Below are 22,436 nucleotides of genomic sequence, written 5' to 3' on the forward strand. Positions count from 1 at the left end.
TGGGCATAATGCGTAAAGATCACAAAATAAACCAATGGATAAAATGCAGACAAGAGTAATCGATGTGATACAGATAAGATAGGAAGCAGATAAAATCGGCGAGTGGACAACCGTTGGACAAATGCCATCATACAGTGGTGCCCAAATTGCGCTAAATGCCCGCTGCGATGTCTTAAAGCCCCTGGATAAACGAACTCATAAAGTTCGGTGGATGGACGTGGCAGTAAAGAACTAGGGACTGAGAAGAGTAGAGGTAGAAATGGGGAAGCCTTCGTCTAGCAGTGGATCGACCCCGGCTGATGATGATGTTATTTCATTTATTCTATATTATATTTGAAAGCTTTATGCTTCGCAATGCAATAGGTACATCAGCCAATAGTAAAGTTGTTAAGCCATATTTTTTACCAAAAAAAACCTAAGTAAGTACACAAACAAATAATATTGATTTGTCAATTAGATACCATTAATTATGATATATTAATTTTATTATCTGTTATGTATTCAATAAGGGGTTGATAGCTTCCTCTTGCTTATTTTATTTGTCATTTCTCACCACTGCTCGTGATTTATAGACGTCCGTCGTATACATATAACTGTATATTGTGACTACATGCATTCGTAAATGATGTCGATTCGGTTCCATGTGTAGACTGGCATTTATATCAGTGCCGTAGTAACTAGATTTCCCCGGCTGATTATTTTTTTTACCATGTCCGATCCTAATAAGATCATATGGGCCTCACGGAGTGGAGGTTTGTATTAACAGAATTGTTTTTTTTTTCACGAGAAATGGATGTTAGCCACTTGACTCACACATAAATTGAAAAACAATTACTCGGATAATAATTTCGTTTCAACCTCGTTTTAAAGATATGTATTTTCAATAAAAAGAATGTTGCATTCTTAAATTTTGTGAATTATTAGTTTAAAAACAAAATAGCTAATTAAAGTATTAGCAAGTTCAAGTACGTTACAACAAAATATCGTGAAGTGATCCGTGACGTCGGTTAGTAAGGTTATTTAATACCTAATTTGATTTAAAATACAAAAGCCGATCGCCAATAGTAACGCAATTTAGAAAGCGCTTCAGAAAGTATTGTTAAGAACCATTAGTTAAATTTAAATACGATACCTATATCATAGTGGTCATATATTTATATATATTATATACCATAATATTTATGTGGTTATATATTTCTCTATAAGTGTTTTCAAATTATATACATAATATTATGTTCAATAAAAAGAATGTTACATTTTTAAATCTTGTGAATTATTCCTTGAATAAAAAAATAGTTAGTTAAATAATTTTTAGCTATATCTAATACAACAAACTTTCACACTCTTTACAGCATGATTTTTGTATAAAAATAAATATTTTTTGATGTTGGCTAGTGATTTTTTTTAAATTTATTTGATTTTTTGATAAAAATATAGTAATCATTAATGTATTGAGCTACCTTAAAATATGAATTTTTTACTATCTAGTAAAAATTACACATTTTTACATAAATCTTCAAATGTCAAACTAAAAATGCTTTTTTCGTCAAATAGTAGGATGTTTCTATTGAAGTATCGTATTCTAATTGAAGAATGTAATATTAGATAATTTACACAGATGGTGTTGGTTGTTTCGAAATAATTTGTCGAAAATATGCAGTAAAGGGTTTAAAAACGGACAAAAAAATAATAGAATTTCGTTTTTAGCATTATTCCTTGATTATACATGAGAGTAAAGAAAAGTCTTGACAGTGATATTTTACCGGTTTCACCAATAATTGATAACAAAAACATTTCAAATGTATTATTTGTTAATTATATTAATTACTGCCACTATATTCTTAGTTTTAGTGATACTTCTAAATGTATACAACGACTTCTTTGTATACTATCTACAACTACATGTTGTGTTAACGTTTCTAATGTACGAGTGTATTCAATAAAACTAGTACTTAATTGCGTATGTATAACCTGTTAAATATAATAAAATATCTATCGAATAAAAATATAATAATAATAATTATCACGAAGTATTTTTCAAATAAACAAAATTCAGGAACAATTCCCCTTTTTTAATAAAGCAAATATACCTACGTCCCTGTTTGTTTTTATCTTCACTTAGAGGTAGATGTATGTGTATTCACCTCCCCGGGAACAAATGCCAGAATTTTGTGAGGAGATTGCCTCCTCCACGTTTTTGTACTGATTTAATTTGGCGGACTTAATCAGTGGGAGATCACAATGTGAAATGGACGCACATATGAAGAATAACGTAGGTACGTATAAAGTTAGGTAGTGATACCTACGACAAAACGGATCTATCAGATGTCATTCACTGCAGAACAATAATGAGCCAGTATTTTCCACCAATTCGCTTTTTTTTTGTTGCTGCTCGCCAATCACCGATCGGGATTTTTCTTGACGCGTAAGAGGTTCTCGCTTCTTTACAAATTTCCGGGGGACATGCTCAGCGTACGTCAAAATGGAGCTTTTATGCTATTTTCAAAGTATGATCCTGGACATTCCTTAAACGTTGTAGATAATCTATTTATAGAATTTTGAAGCCTTATTATCCTTTATATTTATTTTAAACATTTGATGACTGCGTAAAGTATTTTTATTACATAAAATAGTATTCTTTTCAACCTCTTGCCCTAATGTTTTAGAATATAGTCATATTTCAGTACGTCCATGTGGAGTGGTGTTAAGATTTTTTATATTTATTAATTTTTAAAAGCATTTATAAAATCATTAGTAAAATTTATGTCGACATTATTATAGTGAAATATTTACAATAAAAAATTATATTGATAATCTCTGTGATCCCAAATTTGACAAGAATTAGGCATTTATTTATTTATGAATAATCACAAAAAAACACCGAGGAATACGTTCGAAAGCCAACAGAAATAATAAAATAAATAATTTATATAAACCGACACATTGCTATTACGTGTATCTGATAATATAACACCCGACGTAACAAAATTATTCAATTTAGCGTGAATTAAATAAACCTAACGTATTCAGTATTCATCGTATTGTATCGAAGAGTGTAGTGGTCTCAGCTCGATTGTGATTGTCAATGATAGGGGAGAGTGGTGTTTGGGGTAATAAAGGAGCATTAAATTTGTCACCCCTCCAATTTCTGACAACAGCCACCTGCAGCCAGCCCGACAGAATAATAATCTGTCATGCACAGATTCTCTCGTCCACTTTGATGCATAATCAAATTTTATATTGCACAACCGCGGGAGACCATTTAATTGTGTGTCACCACATTCCACCTTGTGCTAAAAAATGCCTTTTTAAAATTTATATTATTATTATTTATTATTATTACTACCACCTGCGATTTTCTTTGACGCAAATGACGGAATCGATTCGTCAGAATATTTAAAAGGGGGCCCCGAAACAGTTCAAACATGTCATGTAATTATTAAATTATATTAATAAAAACGGTGTGTGTACTGTTAGAAGTTATACTTCCTTGGCGTAACAGAACAAAAACAAAACTTGTGATAAACTAGATTCTTTGACTAGCTCTTAATTATATTGTAAATTACACACTCAAGAAAAAGGACCGCGTTTAATCGTTTGTGTACGTAAGGAATTGCAAATGGCCGACAATAATAAATTTGCCGCCTAGGCAACGGAACAATTCTAAATTATAATATTATACTGTATAATCGTCACGATTGCAGTATCGTACTGTGGCGTAAAGGTAGTGCGTTCGGCTGATAACCGAACAATCGGTGGTTCGAATCCAATCGAGTGCGTTTTGTTGTTACATGTCACACGCCAAAAATACACTCTGATCTGATTTCCCAAACACGCCAAAAGAGGTGTAACTTCAAAAAGAAAAAATATTACCCAAAATCCTTGCTAACTAACATCGAAGCAAGGCTCGAAATAAACCAGAGCACGCCGAATTGCCGTTCTTCCTCGTTATCGTTTTTGCCCACGTTGTGCTACTCTTCTAATCTTCTGGATCTCTCTTTTACTTAGGGCCCATGTTTCACACGCATATGTGATTACGGGAAGCACACACTGGTTGAACACTTTGCGATTTATATAAAATAATCTTCACACTTATTTTCTTAAAATATTTAATTTCACAACAATCTATTAGATATTGTGTTTGTAATATAAATAAAAATAAGTCCAGCGACTAATATTATTATAAAGGCAAACGTCAACATGACAGCGTTAAAAGGGCACGCAGCGTATGGCCGGTAGAGAAACTTACCGCCTTCATGGAAATTTGTGATCCCAATCGTTGAATCAGATCAGGCAGTAGGTAATAGTAATGTGTAATGTCTATTTCGCTGACGACTCGATGAAAAGATTTAAAATGACATTTCTCGATCTGACCAGACGATCGGTGGGATTGTCGTCGCGCGAACATGGGCAAGAAGAAAAATATATTCCATTTCCAACTACATAAAGTCATATAGTATAGTATAGCCTAACAATAACAAACTGCTCAAAAGGCATCCAATATCCATGTGAGATTGCAGTTACTTTTAAAAAAAAGTAGGTAACATTATTTTGATGATCATACGTCGATGAATCTACCTAAAGTAGGTATATGATTACAAATTTATTGTCATATGTTCAATTGGTAAAAAATGTATACGAACAGAAGGTAAAGAACTCTAAAGCTGTTATGCATTCGTTGAAATTGAATTCAATACGGCAGACCAGTATCGAAACTGAGTGCACTTCTCGTCAAACAAGGGCGCACTAATTCAATTTGAAACTGATTTGTTTTTCTGAAGTATTGAAATGTTTCATTCGCACCCTACATCCCCTTTTATTGATTGTTAGCGATTAAACGTGTCTAATGTTTTTGAATATTGTAAACTATAACTATGCTGTTCTATGTTTGCAAACCTGTTTTATCGAATTGGTAAATAGTAATAGATAGGTACATACTCGGGGCGGCAATTGAAGGAAGAAAAGAAAATAAAATAATTTTTGAGAGAAGTTTTCGTAGATTTTTTTTCCGTTTATGACGCTGACAAAGTATTCCTTATTATTTAAGCCAGAGGTTTGTACCGGAACTGAATCGAAAACCAGAAAAACCGTAATTTTTGTCGGAACGAAAACTGAAACCTAACCGGGAAAAAGTCTGTTTTTTCGATGTGTATTTCGATAAATGTGATATATTTCTCACATGTAACTCTTTTTGGATGTTAAATGATATGTTAGAATCAGTGACGTCTCGTTGGTGTAGGCAGATTGAGCGTCGCTTGCGGGTCGTAGTTACTCGAAGGGCGGCAAATCGAAGAGAATCATTTGGTATATAGGTATAGAAATATCTACATAAACTTACTAATAACGAAAATATCTATCAATTTTAAAAAAATCACCCCACTGATTGGAAACAAAATGTATTAATTAACATAAAAGGGTTAATAGTACTGTATTGTTTTGTCGGGTTCACGATATCTAGTTTACTTCCGGTGTCTTTCGACGTCCTTGGTAAGGACACATGTAGATTTGCGAATAATTACAGTCTGACACATTAACCAGTGCGCACGGAAGTTGCGTTGGCCGTCGAAACTAAAGAAAGATACACCCCCTTATTACGGAGCGTTCCACTACCTCTTCTGGTCCACGATTTTAGTCTGTATCGAAGTGCCGCGTCGTCATTATATCGATTATCGATTTAATAGTGCCTAATCCTTTGCGATCTCAGGCTAAAAATATCATTACCAATGTTGCCAAGTTTTGTGAAGAAGAAAGCCACTGTATTACCAACGTCAAAAATTCCCAATATTTGCTGAAAAAATATTTATAAATTTAATTTTGTATGTTTTAGTGTTACTTATATATTGTGTTATTTCTTTTATTTTGTTAACTGTCAATTCATGGTGGAACTGCATTGTATTATTGTTTTTATTTAATAAAACGCAATTTTTTGTAGTACTTATTCCACTTTTAATCAATAGATTGGGACCGGTTTCGTCCGCCCCAGTGGGACATGAGAAAATGTCCCACTTAGGCTGACGAAACCGGTCCTAATCTATTGATTAAAAGTGGAATAAGTACTACAAAAAAATTGCGTTTTATTAAATAAAAACAACAATATATTTTGTTAGTAATGTATCCAGACATTTTTTTTTAGATATTGGAATCATGAAAGGATGATAAAAAATACCATATAAACAAATGGGGCGATATTTTTGGCGCTGCCTAGGGGCGGTATTTTGTCTAATGACGTCACTGGTTAGAATAGCCTCGCTAGAAGTTCTGTATGTTTAATTTTTGATGTGTCAAAAACGCTAGATTTAAAGCCATACCTACGCTAGATAGATATTACAAAAAAACTGACTTAGCAATGCTAGTAAGTATTCATATTCCATGTCAAATTATATTTTTCTCAACGACCTAACGTGCATACGTAGTAAAGTGAAATTTTCAGCAGGCAGGAAAAAGCGTAATAGAAGTTGCTGTTTAAACATGAAAAAAATCATGGTTAAAGTGACAAAATAAAACTGTAATTAAATATAAATTTGAATGTTGTAACAAAAGAATATTTACAATTGTTTGTCCAATGCTTAGGTGATGTTATTTTTTTGAAATGTAAAAAAAACCCGACCATGAAAATTTTTATCTTAAAAAAATCGCTTTGAAAACATTCTTTATTTTGCTGAATTCGGTGAAAGCAAATAAGAGTAAATCGCATTTTACAACATTTCTTCATTTTGATATACTCGCATTGTGTGTTTAATGCTTTGTAAAAATCACATAGGCCTTGAAAGATGATTAAATACCTACAAACTCAGTATTTTTTAAATTATTAAACTGTCAGATTCCTAATGATAATACAATTAATGTCTACCAAAATATTTTTCAAAAATCTTTCAAACTGCAAATAAAAAAAATGTTTGACATTGATATTAAAAAGATTATTAATTGCAATGTTTACTCAAATTATTGTTAGGCTTTACGCACACTATAATGACTACACGTCTATGCACAACTAATTACGATGTCTTGTCGGCTCTCCTCAGGAAACACAAAAATAATGAAAATGTTGTTGCCTTCTGGGTGTTTGTTAAATTTAATATATCGGAGAAAGATGCAAGCCAAGTGAGTATCTTCTGCGTTTCTCATCTGGCGGGGTATTAGGGGTGAGGAATACCCGGGTGGCAGGATTTAGGGGGCGGTAAAGGTATGAAAAATATTATAAAGAAATTATAAAAAATATATGTTATTCAATCAAACTTTCTGGTTGCACAATAAGAATCGGTTACATGAATAATCAGAACATGAAGCAACAGAACGGTGGTAAAACAGAACATGAAACAGAACACCGATAAACAGAACCATAACATTTCAGGAAAAATATAGCATTTTATATTGAAAATATCGTATCTCTATAAGATGTATTATAGATTTTTAATAACAAAGGTTTTCAATACGCCGTAAAGTATCAAATTATATAGTTTGTGCATGCCTAATAGCTGGAAAATCTCAGTTAAACGGGACTCAACTCGGTGTTGCCAGCAAACTAGGTAGATCTTGTCTTAATCAATCTTTTGTTTCAATTAATAAATTGATACGATAAAAAATGTTTTGTTTTTTCACTGGTTGTTCTGTTTTGTCACTGTTCTTCATGTTCTTTTTGTCCGGTTACCATAAGAAACACCACATTTAAATGGTTTTTCGCCAGTATTTTTTTTTTTTTTGTGTTTTAACGTCGTCAATCCGTCTGCTTGTATTTATGAACAATCATCGCATTTCAATAGTTTTTCACCGGTCCGTATGTGTAGTTGTATGTATAAATAATAAAACGTGATGCTTATATAAGAAGCATCGTAATATTAAAAACCTTTTTTTTTTTTTTTTTAATTGATTTTCAATCATTTTTGAATGGTTTTTGAGGATGGGGATGATAGTAAATACTTGTCTGTACATTTATAATACTATATTATCAATAATAATAAATAGGTATAATGCTGTTCCTAGTTTACCATTTTCAAAATATTCGCCATTGGCATGTTACAGATATATAAATTGTTCAGCCGTTATACATTCGCAGATGCGACATGTCGACAATTTCACTAATTTCAGTAGTACCTACTCACATTGCGTATTCTTGTCAGCATCCTAGTCCATCGATAGATCCTATAAAATATCTCATCTATCATGATGACGTTTTTTGGATGACCTTTTCATTGATTCACATTTAAATGTAACCAGTGACACATTAAGGGGGGACATGCTCGTCGAAGGTCAAAATTGAGTTTTTATTGTATTTTCAAACCATGATCCTGGACACTCCTTAAACGTTGTAGATAATCTATTTATATAATTTTGAAGCCTTATTATCCTTTATAGTTATTTTAAACATTTGATGACTGCATAAAGTATTTTTGTTACATAAAATAGTATTCTTTTAAACCTCTCGCTCTAATGTTTTAGAATATAGTCATATTTCGGTACATAACTGTGCAGTGGTGTTAAGACTTTTTACATTTATTAATTTTTAAACGCATTTATAAAACCATTAGCATAATTTATTACGAGATAATTTTTGTAAAATATTCACGATAAAAAATTATATTGATAATCTCTGTGATCCCAAATTTGACAAGAATTAGGCATTTTATTATTCAAAAAATCGGCAAGATTAACACATTTCAAGATAATTCTAAAGATATTTATTATAAGCTATGTCTTTGACCATTCAAGTGTGATAAACATCTTATGAATAATGATTGCTTTATAATAATTATTGACCTAAGAATAAGGTAGTGTTTTTTTGAAATACGCCATTTCTTTTGTCATTCCCCAGTAGTTAAGCTACAACATACGGCCGTAGCCATAAATTGACAAACTATAATTAAAGTAGGGAGTAAAATGATATTGACGCGCGTGTTTGAACATGTACCGTTTAAAAAAAATAAAAAAAAATTTGGTTAGGTACATGTTCAAACACGCGCGTTAACATAATTTTACTTTCTACTTTAATTATAGTTTGTCATTTTATGGCTACGGCCGAATGTTGTAGCTTAACCACTAGGGAATGACAAAAGAAATGGCGTATTTCAAAAAAACACTACCTTATTCTTAGGTCAATAATTATTATAAAGCAATCATTATTCATAAGATTTTTATCACACTTGAATGGTCAAAGACATAGCTTATAATAAATATCTTTAGAATTATCTTCAAATGTGTTAATCTTGCCGATTTTTTGAATAATAAAATGCCAAATTCTTGTCAAATTTGGGATCACAGAGATTATCAAAATATTTTTTTATCGTGAATATTTTACAAAAATTATCTCGTAATAAATTATACTAATGGTTTTATAAATGCGTTTAAAAATTAATAATTGTAAAAAATCCTAACACCACTGCACAGTTCTGTACCGAAATATGACTATATTCTAAAACATTAGAGCGAGAGGTTTAAAAGAACACTATTTTATGTAACAAAAATACTTCATGCAGTCATCAAATGTGTAAAATAACTATAAAGGATAATAAGGCTTCAAAATTATATAAATAGATTATCTACAAGGTTTAAGGAGTGTCCAGGATCATGGTTTGAAAATACAATAAAAACTCAATTTTGACCTTCGACGAGCATGTCCCCCCTTAAGCAGACTAAAATGACATCCTCATTTTACCACGTTTTCCTTAGCTCGTATTCTTGTTTGTCTTGTGGATGTTTATCCAGTACAAATCTTGCAATCGATTTTTAACTAACTTCCCGACTAGCTAAACATTTGAAATTTTTAGAATATATCAGAACACGATGACAATGCATTCTTTTAATACTTTTAGCCATCGTTAAGTAGAATTGAATTCATTTTCAGTTAATTCTGTTTTGTATGAAAAGTTATTTCGGAAGAAATCCGTAATCCAATCCACTATTATTGGTTGCTAAGGGGGTGGTCCTAGCAACTAAATTATTAATATATACATGCGTTATTAATGACATTTCAGTATTCTATATTTGTTTGTTTGTTGCAACATAGCAAAAAAATGATTTGTTGCCAATTGCCTTATTTGTTCTAAATTATTAATACATAGAATTGTCAAGTTTATATGATTCAACAGAAAATTTAAAAACGTTGTAATAAAAAGTTCTTTTTATCTTGTAATTATTGTTATTTATTTTCAGATAAATACCTATAGCAAAAATCTAACTTAAATCAACTCTGAAGTAGGCATGTATAAGTTTTAAATTATATTATGAATACAAAATACATGTAATGTGCTCGTTTCTAATATAAAATCTATTTGTCAGTAATGTGTTATTAACTAGGTGACATTCTCATTTTTTTTATAATAATTTAATAAAACATATTAAGTATTTTCTTTAGCATTATTAACTTTATAATAATTATTCTAGCTGTAGGTACTTGTTCACAATAAGTCTTGTTAACATAATATTTATAATGCAATGTAAGTCTGTCTCTCATCCGAGATTTATACACCCTGCGATAAGATAAGAATCCGCCTTTGGGATCTGTGTCTAATGCAACATGTAAAACATGCTAAGTACAAACCGCTTATCTAACTGGGAGAAACCACTAAGTTACACTGACATCTCGGCCAGTCTGTTGACACGTTGTTTGTCCAAACAAAACCTCTGGATAATTTTTTCGTCTCGATATTTTAAATATAAACTTCATTGCTCATAAACGGTAACATGTAAATTGTACGTATTACATTTCACCGTGGCACAGTTCACCGTGAGGAATATTATCGGAAAGAGATGACCGTGTACTATAGGGTCATCTCCGATTTTGGCAAAATTCATGAATTCAAGAATGAAAACCTAACCTAACCTAACAAATCGTCTATTTAAAAAAAAATACCGTGGCTTCCTGTAAATCGAGAATAATCGAGTTTTATTTAGACACGATTTTTATATCAGTACTATACGACCCAAAGAGGTTGGACGGTCTTTAATATATGACCATATAAAATTTTTGTACTTATTTATATTTTTCATATTTTTTTGATACTACAAACTGATCAAAATTCCGCTAGTTGGGTAAGTACTATATATTGCACAAACTCTTTGAAACAATATATTGCACAATTTCAATATGACTCCCAAACGACTAAAATGTTATGGAATATTTGATAGCATAAAAAATCAGCGCCGCGTTTCTTATACGCAAATAACACAGCCTATTTGTCATAAAATTTAAAAGGGGCCTTCGAAGAATTAAAACCACTCACAAATTCATTAAATTCTATTCAAATTTTTAAAAACATGCACACCTATCACGAAGTGTAAAATATTACCCGAAGCATAATATTTTTTTTGGGAAAATTGGACATAGTTATGCAGAAAGTAGCCAGTCCACAAAAAATAAAAAAATGGGATATGATATAGATCAGATGCGAGAAGGTTTTTTCTACGTTCTGCTGAAAATAGCCAAGCCGCAAAAAAATATTCTTGAAATAAAATAGTATTTACAATTCTACATTTTACATACATTTTTAATATCATGTTGTTGCTAAAGAGCCATTATCTCAGCTAGACATTATTGTGAACTGGCTACATTCTGCATAACTACGTTCAATTTAAATTCATTGTCATTTTTTATCATATGGGGCCTCTAAAATCTTAGTATTACGAAATAGTTATAATATTGCTCAAAAAATCGTTACCTATGAAAAATACTCATCAACAACATTTTCTTGGCTACGTGTTAAAATTGTCAACTAACAAGCTCCTCCCATTTAGACATATTCGACAACAGCGCCTTCCGGCTTGTGCTTAAATCATCTTGTTGGGCAGTAAGTTATTGGTTTCTGACCGCTCGCGTAGATCAATGAAATTATGTACATTGGATACCCATACATTTTCTCAATACACTAGGCACTGTGTATAGGTACCTACTGTTAGTTTTAATGTGGATATGTATATCAAAATAAACAGCGTAAATACATAAGATTCGTTGGCGCCTATAAAACAACTTTTATAAAATTCCATTCTTGCGATGAAGTAATATGGATTTTAGTTATGAAACATAATTAATAAACCGACTGTCATATTCAAAATAATATTGACACAAGAAATTCATCATAATAAAGCGCACAAGGATTAAGTATTACAACACAAAATGCATTATTACAAAATAAGAATAATAAAAAACTATTCGTTTTATCTGTACCTAAGCAGGATCGGACTCTGGTATAATAATAATAAAAAAACACTAAAATTCACCCCACAGGACAACCCCATTACGTTGTGGCCAGTTCGAGTCAGGCACCGCCATCTTTAGATTAATAAAGCCTGAACATAACTTTTTGCACAAGCAACGAGTGGTCAACTTTTCAGCTGTCAATCCCAGATTGCTTGACATATTGATTCGCCCTTTCTCGTTTCAAATTGAATTATAAAAAATTCTTACATCAAATATATTAACTATCAGTATTATTAATAAATAATATACATTCCTGTTATTCATCAGCTGTCAAAGTCAGACCAGACCTTCACACAAAAACCAGTGGTAGTATCGATTTCCAAAAAATATGTAGCATTGATCTATGCATTACATTAATTTGTAGAAGGTGTGTTAATGCTAGTGTATTATTTATCATGTAACTTATCTATCCAAATCAAACCATTACCTGTGTGAACACGACAGACGCATCAGTATGAGCACTCTATAGAACAATGACAAGCAATGACAAGTCATCCATCGACAACAACGGGAGGGCGGAAAAAGTAGGACCAGTCGCTGTAAATGTATCGGCTTTCTACTTGTGTCGGCAATGAGTCAAGTCATCATTGAAGGAACAGTGTGGACGTAATGACGTGGACACGTGCATTGTTGAGGATATACTTTTTTTTGGTTACGTTTGTTCCATATTATCTTGGTAAAACAATTAATGGTATTATTTGACATCGCAATATAATTATGATGACTACTTGCATAATTTCTTTTTCGCAAGTACCGAAAACATTTAACTTTGAACCAAAGCGTACTTATTACTTTTTTTACACAGGGAACACAAAAATATTGGGAAGTCAGGTTTAATTCTAGATTGTGGAGAAACATCTGATAAACTAAAACGCGTGTCAAAAAATATATTATTTTCAATAGTTATGTCTAGGTATATCATAATAATATACATAAAAATTTATCACGAAACATGAGTTCGTGTAACATTTAATCAAATGACGAGTTTTTCGTTGAACATTTCACCGTGGAGTATATTTGTACGTATGTTACAACATGTAGAGATGTCTTTACTAGGTTAGGTTAGGTTAGGTTAGGAGAGGGTTAATCTAATTGGAACAGTACTATTTGCAAACTATCGCCGTGTTTTGTAAGATACGTACAAATGTATTCCACGGTGAAATGTTCAACGAAGAACTCGTCATTTGATAAAATGTTACACGAACTCATGTATCACGTACTGCGGCGCACGAATAAGTGTCCCACGATGAACTGCATACGTACAACTTACATGTAACCACTTCTAACACATCCCCAGTCATAAAAAATACCTATTGTTGTTTCACCCAAACGTAGGGTCCCATGATGATACGTCTAATTAAAACCGGGTGAGGAGCAGGGCAGTGTGGTTTCGTGGTGTCATTAACTTCAATGTTGTGTCTTGTGGTATATACCTATTATATTTTTTCAATTAGTTAAGTTAATATCTCAATTCGCCTCTGTCGAAAGTTACATTTTTTATTTATAGAGCATCATCATTGTGTGCGTTCATTTGTTAAGTTTATAAAGCATGATTATTGTTGCATGTTATCTGAACTGAGTCAACAAGGAAGCGCTACATACAGCATTGTTTTTCATAGGTTTAAGAATTTAAAACGACTTATCTTAAAACAAAGTTTTTGAACCCACCATGTGCCTATCTATTGTCTATCAACGTGTAAGGATATAAATCAAAGTGTATATTATGCTAGTTTTAATGAGGCAGGGCTGAATAAGGATAAATACACCCTCATACTATACTAGGTACAACTAAATACTAAATTAAGAATGCATTATAATATTATATTTTGTATTCAATCCGAATCCTAATTCATTTTAATTATAATTCAATAGTGTCAAGCATGGCCCCCACAAAGGGGGGCTGACAGAGCTCTAGCTTGAGGGGCCAGGCTCATGGGGTGCCCGGCGTGGCAAGTCCACCATATAAGTGAGATAAACACACATCAGAAATTTGCTCTAATATTTAAAAAAAAATGTGCTATTTTCTTTTAATAATTGTTATATTTTAAAATATGTGGTTGTGTTGTGCGATATAATGAATATAATTTTTAATTGTGTCACTTATTTTGATAACTCCATAATTCAAGTGGATAAACCTACTAGTATTAAAAATATACTACATACCCTTAATTTTACCGTGAACACCATTTGGAAAACGCTACTGTTGATACGCGACACACTGCCGATGCTGATCACCTTAGCGATAGGTAGGGGGGTCCGCCAAAGATCATAGCCTTAGAGCCCGCTTTAGAATTTGGGGCCCATGGTGTCAAGATGGATAAGACAGATGATTAATCTCAATCTTAGCGTATACAAGTCGTTTATTTTTGTAGTAGGTATACGATAATGGTGTTACAACTAAAATAGCTATCAACTAAAAAATCAACCTGTCCAGAAATAAGAGGATGATGTTTCTAATTTAAATTTAAACATTTCTGAAGCAATGGACTGAGTTAGAATTTACTTGGTGAAATTCCATTTTACAAAATTATATTAAACTTTACTGATTTGTTAATATTCGCAGATAGATAGATAGCAAAATATATTTTTACAAGTCGGGTTCCTGGCCCGGGGCCTCATCAAGTGTAAATCTGGGCCTATACACAAACAGATTAAATGGTAAACAAAAGTACCAGTCGTATATATTAAATAGTTACCTAAATAATATATCGTCATCATCAGCCTGAATCTATCCACTGCTGGATGAAGGCCTCTTCAAGCTGCTTCCACTTCTCTCGGTCTTGTGCATTGCGTTGCCACGTACTTCCGTAGAACTTTATCATTTCATCGATCCAGCGGCCTCTAGGTCTACCTTGCGGACGTTTTGTACTTCTTGGATACCATTGGATGACTAGATTTGTCCAACGAATGTCTCTTCTTCGAGCTATGTATCCAGCCCATCTCCATTTAAGGCTTTTAATAAACTCTATTACATCGAAAACCCTTGTCTGCTTCCTTATCCACTCATTCCTCTTTTCGTCCTTTCGCGTTATGCCCAGCATGCACCTCTCAATACCACGTTGTGCTACTCTAAGTTTCTAGATCTCTCTTTTACTTAGGATCCATGTTTAACACGGATATGTGATCACAGGAAGCACACACTGGTTGAACACTTTGCGCTTTAGGCACAGTGGAAGGTCACTTTTGAAGACATTAATCAGGCATTATTCATTCAGACAATAATATATAATACTTATGGCAAAAATATTAGGTCCTATTCACAATACGTCACTGGATTCAACATTAATAAATTTACTTTGCAATGATTTTTAGTTACTCTTAAATTACACTGATGCTGAATAAAACTAAGCAATGCTATTAATATGATCATTATACAGTTGTTGTATCTAACCAAATAACTATTCCTTACATTGTAATTGTAATAGGTACTAAATATTATGAGTAAATTTTAGTAATATAATATTTAGCTGGCTGCGAACGAATACGATAAATTATTGGCCGCCTTCAACATACCAGCGTCGTTACCACACTGAGTTCCGGTCGTTACATACGCAATAATACAATTTTATTGTTAAATCAATTATCTAAAAAAATAAATCGATGACACCCATGTCTAGTTACATTTATATCTGTCCATGTGATTCTTATTATTCACCGTAAAATAAAACACGGCGCTTTACGTCTCGCGGGGGCCTGAGAATAATGTACTCTTAAAATTAATAATTTAAAAAATATATTTCCAACTTCAACACCGTTTTAGAACATTTTTTATGATAAATGTAATGCAAATGAATTTTATACTTATATAATTCACGAACCAGAATGTAATTTATAAAATATCCACGAAATGATAGTGTCGAGGATTTTACCAACCGGAGCTGGTCCATTTTGAGCACTGTAACTCGCACGAATAACTCTAAAATTCTCAAAAAATGATTTAAGTATTACTGTAAGTAAGCATTGATGTAGTAAATTCAATGTCCATAGAACTGCACCTACCTATAATACATATGTATTGTAACTCCAAAATAATTTTTACTGCAGCTAAAACACATTTCTCATTCCTTGTAACTTTGATGCTGTAATTTGTCAATTTTCAAACCTTGTAACTCCAGTAATCATACATATCAGACAACAAAACTTTTTACTAATCATGTCCTAAGAAACCGGAAAGCAGTAAGTACCTTAGGTTTATAGTATTTATATGAAAGTTGAACAGTAAACGTTTATGTAAAACAGAAATTGTTACTTAGATGGCGTGATCAATTTTTAAGGTAAAACTTTCATGAATATAACACGGAAGATTGAAATATTCGTACTACCAAAGCATTGATATACTACTAGATGAGCAGTTTCCATACAAGTGTCATTTTAAAAATGTACCACAAAAGATATAACGAATATCGTCTTATAATATTTCCTTGTAGGTATAATGCGTTAAGACCGTTAACATGGATTCCCGAATTTCACCCGTATTGCCCTGGCTGTAAAACTAAATTTGCGTTCTTGGAATAGTGAACCTAAGGGTGCTGCAACGCAAAACAGACAGAGCAAGTCGTCATGCGCTGACTATTAGTTAGAGTAAGATGCAAGCTAGACCGGGCTTACTCAGTAAGTTTTAACAAAGGCCGAGTCGCTGAAAATCGGGCGTCATTTTAAGAAGCATATGATTCATCCAGTAGTATATCAATGTACCAAAGCAAACATTGTAACACTTCTATAATAATGAATATTTGATAAAACAATATTTATATAAAAATACGAAAAATGTTTTTTCAAAATCTTCCTAAGGCTGTAGATTTAATTATTTTAAAACAGTTATTTCTTCTAGCTGAACAATTATTGATCAATATGAAGTTAGAAGGAATGATTATTTAAATCAGGCCTGGGCAAACTGCGGCCCTAAAAAGTTAATTTTTTTCTATATTTTAACACCTTTTAAAAAATAAAATATGAATATATACATACATGAATTGCACCGTCGAGAAGAAATCTGCAAATTTGACTACACTTTTAATTCGAACAAATACGAACAACTTAAAGATTCTGCTCGAAAAAGGTTGGTTATTTTTTGATCAACCTATATAATAGGTGAACAAACATTTTCAATTGTGAATGTCAATAAAAACTCTTCAAAATCAAGCATCACCAATGAACATTTACCAGGAGTTTTAAGAATATCAATTACAAAAATGTAAAACAGTTTCATTATTTTCATTAAAATATTGGCTATTAGAGAATCATTATTTTTTTTATGTTGAAATTTCTTTTTCATGATAATTAATAATGTAGATATGTCGAAAAATAGTATTTTACTTGCGGCCCGCCGTTCATTTTATATTCTTATCCTTTATCCAAAAAGTTTGCTCAGACCTGATTTAGGTGATGATTGGTTTCACACTGGCTTTGAATCGCTATAAAATAAAAGACAGTTTTGTTGTTATTAAATATTATGTATTTTCAGTAGTCTATATTTGCCATCTACATGACCAATTTTCATTTCTCGTCGACAAACTTAGCCATCAACATGTCAAAATATCTACAAGTGATCGATTCATTATTTTTTGAGTCAATCAATACTTTTATCATACTAAATTAATTGCATTTATATAATATGACACAATGTATTTTGTACAGTCTTTCTTACCGAGTTTTTTTAGTCATTAGCAGGTATAAAGAAATTCTATAATTTAGCTCAATAAACTAAAACACAATAAATAATTTTATTACATACCTATAACAAAATACATATTATCAGCACCTCAATACTACAACTAGATAACTTGATTTTCACTGTTTTTGAGATAGCTATTGAATAATATGATTCTATATTTCCTTATGTACAAAATAGGTAAGTCAGAAGTTATTGGGAACTGTGTTAATTTTGTGTTTGAAAATATCAGATAACTTTATAACTATAAATGCATTAAATAAATTAAATAATATATCTATAATATGTTTTGATACAATTGAACATTATTTAATTGTTCCCAATTAGATTTTAGATTAGACTTTATTTTAAATAATAATTATAGTCTAGATTTATGTTAATCAAGTAAAGTTTAAATTTCATTTTCCCGACAATTACTAAAGTAGAGTTATCTAGTTGTAGTATTGAGGTGACGAAATTCAGTGGCAGTTTTTCTTGAGGCGCAGAAAGTGTCAGAAAGTTTAAATAAAATTTAAACAGATGCGCATTTTTCGTAATCTGAAGCCTAATCAAATATGCATAATATGCCCGTAAAGAAATAAACATTGTATAAGAACTGTATACAGATGACGATTCTTTCTAACAGGTGCAAAAACACTGAGAAACAATATAAAATGACCGTAAATGGGGGGAGAGTTTTTACTGTTTCATCGGAAGTAGCGACGCGTGATCTCGTGAAATTTTGTTTCGATTAAAGCGTGGACTGTCCAAACCACATTTAATTTTATATAAGTGCTAACAAGTTTATAAATCATTGTATAGTTTGTTTGCTGGTGTTAATAATTGTATTATGTCTAGACCAGTCTTGGAGTTAATGGGTGATACATACCGTAATAAATTATTATACTTATTACATTTTTGACACTCAGTGAATGATATTGTTTATATATTATTATATTTATACAATTCGTTTGAAATAAATTTTAAAATTGTTTTTTTATTGAAAAAAAAAGTCGGTAAGTAGGTACATACACGCTTTAATACGCTTAAGCGTCAATTACATTGAGCTTCTTTACGAGCTGTTTGTTGGCAAATTTAAAATCTGCCTGTAAAGTCGCCCAGTGTAATCATCGAACAAGCTAACAAGCAGGTTGTAAACACTCTACCGAGAAAAGTTGAAAGCCGGTCGACTTTACACGCTACACGCCGGCGTAGTTAGAGCGCAAGTAGCAACCTCTCGGTAAAAAAAAAATGAACTACGTTCTGTCAAAATAGTCGCTGGCTTGTGGCTTCTCAGCGAATGGACAGTTTTGTGTGTAATCATCAAATCGCAGTAGCTGAATCGCCCGCTTTTAAATTCGCCAATAAAGAGCTCGTAAAGAAGCTCAATGTAATTGACGCTTTAGAGGGATGGTAAAAAAATGACCAGAAAGTTAGTAGGATTATAACACCACAGTCAATTTTTTACTATCGAATCTGAGATAGTATTTTTTCAACGGCACAATAAAATAGTCACTTGATATTATCAACGGATCTGTAGGTCATTATTTGTCGTGATATGAGTTTAGAGGTTAGGTTAAAATAACTAAATAATAGAAACATATTTAACCTGCATAGTACAATTTAATAACTGTCTGTTTATATAACAAAAAAAAACCATCTGAAATTTCTAGGTTGGAAACTATATAATATAGTAAAGAACTTGTAGGCTTTTATTTTTCATTGTTCTGATATTAATACTAAAATATCAGTTAGTTAATTTTGTAGTAGATTATTTTTCATTAAAAAGCAAATGAAGATAGATATTGGATAAATCTTTTAAAAGATTCAATAATTATTAACATAACTTATTCAATTTATTGCAATATATTTAGTGTGTAAAATAATGATATATACGTTACATATTATATTAATACATAATATTATTTTACAAATAATTTATACAAGTTATAGATAATAATATCTTTCGTTTATTGCTATTTGCGCCTGCATTTTTTAACGTTTAGGTAAACTACTTAATAATATTTTACATTGGTGATTTTTATACATAGATTACTTACTAATAAAATAAATAATATCTTAAACATATTTTATTGGACTAGATTTATTTTCATCCACATAAGATAGTAGCAATACTGATCATTATGTAATATTTAGGTATTATTGAGGAAGTAAATACATAGCGGGAACAATTTATATCAAAATAAGTTAAATAAAATCATCACGTAGGTAGATACTAAATTATTATAAAGGGTCGTAGTGCTGTATGAATGTCGAAAATGAAGCATCTGAAGTATGAAGAAGTAGGAAAAAAACGTATATATTATGTAATCACGATTGGTACCTATACCTACCTTGTTTTTTCTCATCTTAGAAAAACGGGTACTTAGAAAAACTGTTACTAGTATCAAAAATAGCGACACCAGACACCAACTCAAATTTTGTTATTAACAGCGAACCAATCGAACGTGTGACCCATTATAAATATTTAGGTACATGGGTCAATGAGAAATGGGACCAGTCTCAGGAAATAAAAACTAGAATTATTGAGATCGCAAGGAGCGCCTTTCTCAAAATGAGACGCCTCCTTAGCAATCGAGATCTTAACCTAGGTCTGAGACTGCGTATGGTACGATGTTATGTGCTCTCAATTCTTTTCTATGGTATGGAAGTATGGACGCTAAACCAAGAGATGTCACGGAGACTTGAAGCTTTCGAGATGTGGCTGTATAGGCGCATCCTCAAAATTCCTTGAACTGACCGGGTGACAAATGTTGAAGTTATCAATCGAATGGGGAAGGACCGAGAAGTTCTACGTAGTATCAAAACCAGGAAACTACATTACCACGGCCACATTATGAGAGGACAAAAATACAGCATTCCCCAACTTGTCATTCAAGGAAAGATCAATGGGAAGCGTAGCAGAGGACGGCGCCGCATTTCGTGGCTTAAGAACATCCGTGATTGGTACGAGTGCAGCTGCACTGAATTGTTCCGGGTAGCAGACGACAAAGATAAGATTGCCTTGATGGTGGCCGACCTCCGCTAGAGGATGGCACAATAAGAAGAAGAAATTAATATAATATTTAATGACCACATAATATACGGTATCGAGTCATGGAGCCTGAAAGCAAGGAAACGGAAGGCAATTGGTGTTATCATCCAGAGACTGCAGATAAAAGAACGGTTCTCGACAATATGTCCGAGGCACATTTTGAAGTTTTTTTGACTTATTGTTCAGCCCGGAACTGACAACCTGGAGAGACTGGTGGTGTTGAGTAGCCTACAGGGAAGGCGAAGCAAAGGAATAGTGCGAGCGCGCTGGAGCGACCGAGTGAAGGAACTGACTGAGAGCAGCATTCACTCAGAGGATCGAAAGGAATGAAAAGTCACGAGCATGAAGAATAAGAATATAAAATAATATTAATACTATAAAAGATAAAGTCATCGTGTTAAAATTGAGAATAAAACCATATTTGGTACATTCGATATTGTCAGCAGTTATAGGATTATTATTTTGTCAAAACATCCATTACAAATATTCAGTTTTCATTAAATTTAACATAATATTATAGTCAAATAATTATATTCGGTAAGTTATTTAATGGAGTTTATAATCGACTCATAATTATTGAGAAATTGTAGCATTTGGCGTTCCGTTTTTGCGTATATATTTTATGACAGTTTAATATATTATTATCATCTGAAGATCCATTTTTTTTCTTTCAAAAAATGGAAATATTAAAATTAAACTAAGAATATTATAAAATGTTTTTTGAAAATAGAACGTGAATTTTACATGTCTGACAATTAATAATTACTGACAAACCGCTGATGAAAAAATATGTGCTGCTATAAAATCATAAATATTTTTTTCTCTAATTATTTTAGCATTTTTTTGAACGGGAATGAATATTAATGTATATAAAACGGAACGGAACAGAACGCAAAATGATGAAATTTCTCAACATTATACGAATCGTTTTTAAACTCCATTGAATTATTTACCGAACATATTTGACTATAACTTTGTTTGTATAAATTTGTTGAAAAATGAATATTATGTACACAATGCGTGTGTTATTAAAATAATAATTATTGGAAAAGTGCTGTATCCACGGACATCTGTGGGTCTATTCTATAATACACAAGGCGGCAATCGACGGCTAAAGTGAAAAATATTATCACTTTATCGTATTTATGTATTGAGGCGGTTAAGGCGATACTTCAGTGAAACGGCAAATAATTTTCAACTATAGGCGCGACGAAATTTTGGACTCGCTGGCAGTCTGAGAGCGAACGTTGAGGTGTCAATACGTCAATTTGTTTCGTGATGGCGACGGGAGTTTTAATTCTTAAGTCGTGTAAAGATGACTAAAAACGTTACCCATTTACTTGAAAAAGAAAACATGTCAATGAATATATTATTATTGTTACTAATAGAATAATAAACAGAACATTAAATGGACGCATGTTGGATTTATATGACAAATTATATTTCGGTCGGCATGCGTCATTTGCACCCGCGACCCGCAATCCGAGCATCACCTAGCCACGAACTTTTTAGACCATGCCTCAACTGAGGTATAGCCTTAA

This window comes from Rhyacophila brunnea, unplaced genomic scaffold, assembly GCF_057557595.1.
Source record: "Rhyacophila brunnea isolate RB1 unplaced genomic scaffold, BYU_Rbru_1.0 scaffold_16, whole genome shotgun sequence".
NCBI classification, from domain to species: domain Eukaryota; kingdom Metazoa; phylum Arthropoda; class Insecta; order Trichoptera; family Rhyacophilidae; genus Rhyacophila; species Rhyacophila brunnea.